Source organism: Delphinapterus leucas, chromosome 5 (assembly GCF_059928025.1).
Source record: "Delphinapterus leucas isolate spDelLeu-1000000601 "Yukka" chromosome 5, BTC_Dleu_Yukka2, whole genome shotgun sequence".
Lineage (NCBI taxonomy): Eukaryota > Metazoa > Chordata > Mammalia > Artiodactyla > Monodontidae > Delphinapterus > Delphinapterus leucas.
Genome location: NC_143133.1, coordinates 95,226,463 through 95,231,859, shown reverse-complemented (window position 1 = coordinate 95,231,859; position 5,397 = coordinate 95,226,463). Strand labels below are relative to the sequence as shown.

Sequence of the window (5,397 nt, the reverse complement as noted above, 5' to 3'; positions counted from 1 at the left end):
ATACCCTGTGGAATACTAAGTCACATTTGATGACCAAACACATTTAACACTGTCTGTCAAAAAGTAGAATTGTTCATTTTAATATTTACTCAGTTGGGGAAACTTTTCTTACATGCATGAAATTTAACTTCTCGACTAAGTTTGGTGAAAATATTGGTATTTAGAGATGAACATTACACATAAAAATAAATAAACCATGCTTTCTATCTATGTGAGGGTGCTATGAGGTGTGATGATTTGATTGTTTTAGAAAATAGGCCTTGTTAAACTTGGTTAAGAACATACCTTGAAGAACATACTTTTGGCAGAGATATCGATAGGAAAGTAGTAAATCTGAGTTTGAAGTGATCACTGCTGTTGGAGCTCACAAAGGATAACCTGAAAGAAAAAATTAACTAGTTGTGGTAAATTACAACTAGCTCGTCCTTGGAGTACTAGAGGGATTAAGTGTGTTTTCAGTGAATGTTTATCACAGTAAGTTTTCCATGTAACCAGCACAGCTGTTGTAACTCACTTAGCGATAGCTGGAAAGTCGACTGCCATAGACTGAATGTTTGTTTTCCCTCCAAATCCACATGTTGAAACCTAATCCCCAAGTGATGGCATCAGGAGGAGGGACCTTTGGAAGGTGATTAGGTCAGAGAGTGGAGCTCTCAGGAATAGGATTACTTCTCTTACAAAAGAGACCCTAGAGAGCTCCCCCATCCTTTTCCATGTGAAGACACAGGGAGAAGATGGCCATCTTATGAACCAGGAAGACAGCTCTTATCAGACACCAAACCTGCCAGTGCCTTGATCTTGGACTTCCTAGGCTCCAGAAATATGAGAAACAAATGTTTGTTATTTACGCCACCCATCTTTTGTTATAGCAGCTCGAACAGACTGCTATAGTCTACAGTCTTAAAACCAAGTAGTAAATGCACTGAAATTCAATTAAATATGGCTGTGTCAGTTAACCTGTGCTGGGTAACAAACTACTCTAAAATTTAGTAACTTAAAATAACAGCTATTTATTTGGCTCTCTATTTTGTATGTTAGCCGTTTGGGCTAGGCTGAGCTGGGCAGTTCTCCTTGCTTTACCAATCTTGGCTAGTGTTACAAGCTGAATTGCATGATTCCCCCCATACGGCCACTCAAATGCATATTTGCATATGACTGGTGTCCTTGTAAGAAGAGAAAATTTGGACAGGGATGCATACAGAAGGAAGATGATGTGAAGATACAGGGAGAAAACTATGTCAACATGAGGACAGCTGTCTACAAGCCAGGGGGAGAGGCCTGGGACAGATTCTTCCCTCAGAGCCCTCGAAAGGAAACAACGCTGCTAACTTTGACCTCAGACCTTTAGCCTCCAGGACTTTGAGGAAATAAATTTCTGTTGTTTAAGCCACCCAGTCTGTGGTACTTTGCATTTAAAAAAAAAAACTGAAGCAGAGTTGATGTACAATATTATGGTAGTTTCATGTGTACAACGTAGTGATTTGACACTTAAATACATTGCAAAGTGATCAACATAAGTCAAGTCTCATCCCATACGGAGTCATTACAATATTATTGACTATTTTCCTTTTGCTACATATTATATCCCCATGATTCACTTATGTTATAAATGGAAATTTGTACCTCTCAATCCCCTTCACCTATTTTTACCTATCCCCCCTACCTCCGTCCCCTCTGGCAACTACTAATTTGTTCTCTGCATCTATGAATCTGTTTCTGTTTTGTTTGTTTCATTTTTTTAGATTCCACATATAAGTGAAATTACACAGTATTTGTGTTTCTCTGTTTGACTTACTTAACATAAACCCTCCAGGTCCATTCCTGTTGTTGCAAATGGCAAGATTTCATTCTTTCTTTATGGCTGAGTTATATTCCTGTGTGTGTGTGTGTGTGTGTGTGTGTGTGTGTGTGTATAAGCCTTAGCAGACTAATACAGCTGGGCTTTCCCATGCATCTGCAGGCAGCTGGTGGATTGGCCAGGCCAGCTGATTGTGATGGCTTCTGCTGAAGTGTCTGAAAGAACTGGGGTCTCTCTCACTGTGTTCTCACCCTCCAGCAGGCTAGCCAAGTTTGTTCACATGGCATTTGCAAGTTTCTCAGAGAGTAAGAATGAAGCTATAAGGTCTTTTGAAATGGAGACTTAGAACTGGCACACTATCACTCTTGCTGTATTCTACTGAGCAAAATAAGTTCCAGGGCCAGCACAGATTCAACAGTTAGCAAATGGACTCCACTTCTTGGTGGAAGGAGGTACAGGGTCTCGTGGACATTTTTGCCATTTACCACAATAGCCATTTGACATTATGGCACAAAAGCTTTCCCACAGATCAGAAGTGTAGGCCAACATTATGCTCCAATATCAATTCTGGAAACCTCTTGAACAGAACTTTCCATCAAGATTATATTGAGGCCAATATCCAAAAAATAAGGACTAGGTTGTTAAACATCATAGATGTTTTTAAGTACATTCTATCCCCATAAACCAAGTTCGTTTCAAGTAAATGCTAACATACAAGACTGGATCCCTGATTTAAAAAAAAAAAAAGAAAATTAATTCTCTATCCAACAGGCTGGTTATTAGATCTTAATTTTTATAGATAGAATTAAGCAATTAAAGGGATTATAGGAAGTCATTACCTGCTGAAACCTGCCTTTCCCCAGTTTAGGTTTTTGAAAGCAGAGTTCATCTGCTTTGTTTTATAACTCAATGGCCTATCTGGACTCTTTAGTATTACCTTTTTAAGTGTCTTCCATTGATTGATAATTATTTAATGCATTTACTTATGAAATAAATAACGGCAAGGGCCTTATTACTTGCAAGGTCCCAGTAACACATCAGTGAACAAAGTAGACTTGATCTTTGCTCTTGTAGAACTTTAGTAAAGTAGAAGAAGACATTAAGTCAATAAAAGAACACATACAAACATAATTAAGATTGTAAAATTTCATATAAATATACATAAAGTGTGTAATAAAGGATTACTCATTCAATAAATATGTATTGAGTGGCTTATTATGAGCCAGTTAATGTGCTAGACAACGGAAATACCAATGTGAACGAGTCAGAGACACCTCTTTTTTTTTAATGGAGCTCACTTTCAGCCCCAAAGACCAATAAGTTAATTAATTACAAATAAAGACGTAACAATAATTTGTGATAAACGTTACGGGAAAACAAACGAACAAAGAAAGGGACAAAAGTGAGGCCATCTTTAGAGGCTGTGAGCTGATAAGATTTCCATAGAGAAGGTGATATTTCAGCTGAGATCTGAAGATGAAAGAAGTTGTCATTTTAGGAAGAGGTAGAAAATTTCCAGCCAGAGGAAACAGGAAGTGCAAAGTCTTGAGGGTGAATGATCACCACCGGATGGAGAAGGAACCTTAATGGAAATCCAGTGACCAGAGCTGTCGGGGGGCTGGGGGTGGGGGCGTGGCAGGAGCCAGGGCATAGGGCTTTCGTGGGACAGCGAGAGAAGTGGGGATTTTATCCTAATGAAGCGGGAAGCCCCTGAAGGATTTTAAGCAGAGAGTCATCTGACCTATTCTAAGAGCCTGCTGCTGTGTGGAGGATGGATTGAAAGGGCCAGAATTAAGAGTAATGAGACCAGTGGCGCAGCTGCTACAGTAGAGTCTAGGTCAAGGATGATGGCAGCCCAGACCCGGGCCACGGAAGGGAGGGATAGAGGAGCAAGTGGCATTTTAACAGGAGTGAGGTAGAGCAGGAGGGTCAAGAAGGCTTCCCTAAGTAAGGTTAATGGGAGGTGAGACCCACGGCTGGAAGGTAAGGAGACGCCTTCGTTCACACAGCGAAAGCAGGATTAAATTAAGACCCAAAGAAGACTTAAATTCTGAAAAGACTATTGTTTTCCTCTTCCCCAAGACACATGTAATAGCGATGTAATTTAAAAGTGAAACAGGACTAAACCACAAAATAGATGGAAGCAAGTTCCACCAGATTCACAGTTTTTCCACCACGGCTAGGTTAGTGTTTTCACTTTGGAAATTTCGAATATTGAATAATTTCAAGATAGTTTTGCTGATCTAGATCTGCTGAGCTTTTCTGTTTAATCTAGCCTTTAACAAAGGCCCTGAGAAGGGAAAGTGTTTGGAGTGTTTTTGACTGAAAGTAGACTGCCTCCTATTGATGGATCTGCAGACCATGCAGTGACCTGCAAGCTAAACTGGGGACTGGAACTTCAGAACAAAGAAGGAGAAGGTGACACACCTTGGGGTCCTGCCCGGGGGGCGGACAGCGGGATGGAGGTGACCTTGGAGCAGCACTTGAAGGACACAGTGAAGAATCCATCCATTGTTGGAGTCCTGTGCACAGGTTCACAAGGACTCGATCTGGGCTGCTGCAGAACCCTGTCAGCTGAGCATGCTGGGGCGATATTTGTTCTAGCCCAGCAAGCAGCTAAGCTGACCTTGGCCCCCACTGATATTCCTATGGTGTGTCTAGAATCAGGGAACATTATCATGATCTAGAAATGCGATGGCATTACAACGGCGGTGCACAAAACGGCCTCTTGACATTTCGTATCCGTTCCCCAGCAGCCTGTCGCAGGGACTCAGTCATACCTTGTGTTAATTATCTTATAGAACTGCGAGAGTTCCAGTAGTTAGGCCAGTCATGGAATGTGCATTGGACACTTTTCCATTAATTTTAGAGTAAGCTGCTTTTGGACATTCTATGGATTGACTTATCAAAATACTAGTTAAGAAAATAGCTTTCTTTTTTTTTTTTTTGGTCCAATGAGCTGGAGATCACAGATTCTTGGCTCTTGTCCCACACGGCTACCAATAAGCCATGTATGACTTGGTTATGTCTCTTCATTTCTCCAGCCAATGCATGAGAGTTTGGAAATTTCTTTCTAAATCGAAAACCCTCTCTTTGTTCTTTTCTTTTTAACATCTTTATTGGAGTATAATTGCTTTACAATGGTGTATTAGTTTCTGCTTTATAACAAAGTGAATCAGCTATACATATACATATATCCCCATATCTCTTCCCTCTTGCGTCTCCCTCCCTCCCACCCCTCCAGGTGGTCACAAAGCACCGAGCTGATCTCCCTGTGCTACGTGGCTGCTTCCCACTAGCTATCGATTTGGTAGTGTATATACGTTTGGTAGTGTATATATGTCCATGCCACTCTCTCACTTTGTCACAGCTTACCCTTCCCCCTCCCTGTGTCCTCAAGTCCATTCTCTAGTAGGTCTGCGTCTTTATTCCGTCCTGCCCCTAGGTTCTTCAGGACCTTTTTTTTTTTTTGGTTCCATATATATGTGTTAGCGTACGGTATTAGCATGTTTTGAAGGTATAGGTCGCTTTGTAGAGAGACTTTTGTTATGTTTAATAAATCTGGTTAGAAGGCGGGAAAAAGATCAAAGAAGGCTATT

The 5,397-nt window shown here is 40.8% G+C and overlaps 1 pseudogene; it reads left to right on the top strand.

Moving 5' to 3' along the window:
• The first annotated feature begins 3,206 nt into the window (after positions 1 to 3,206).
• Positions 3,207 to 4,770, top strand: LOC149749188 (ragulator complex protein LAMTOR5 pseudogene; annotated as a pseudogene).
• Positions 4,771 to 5,397: the final 627 nt, after the last annotated feature.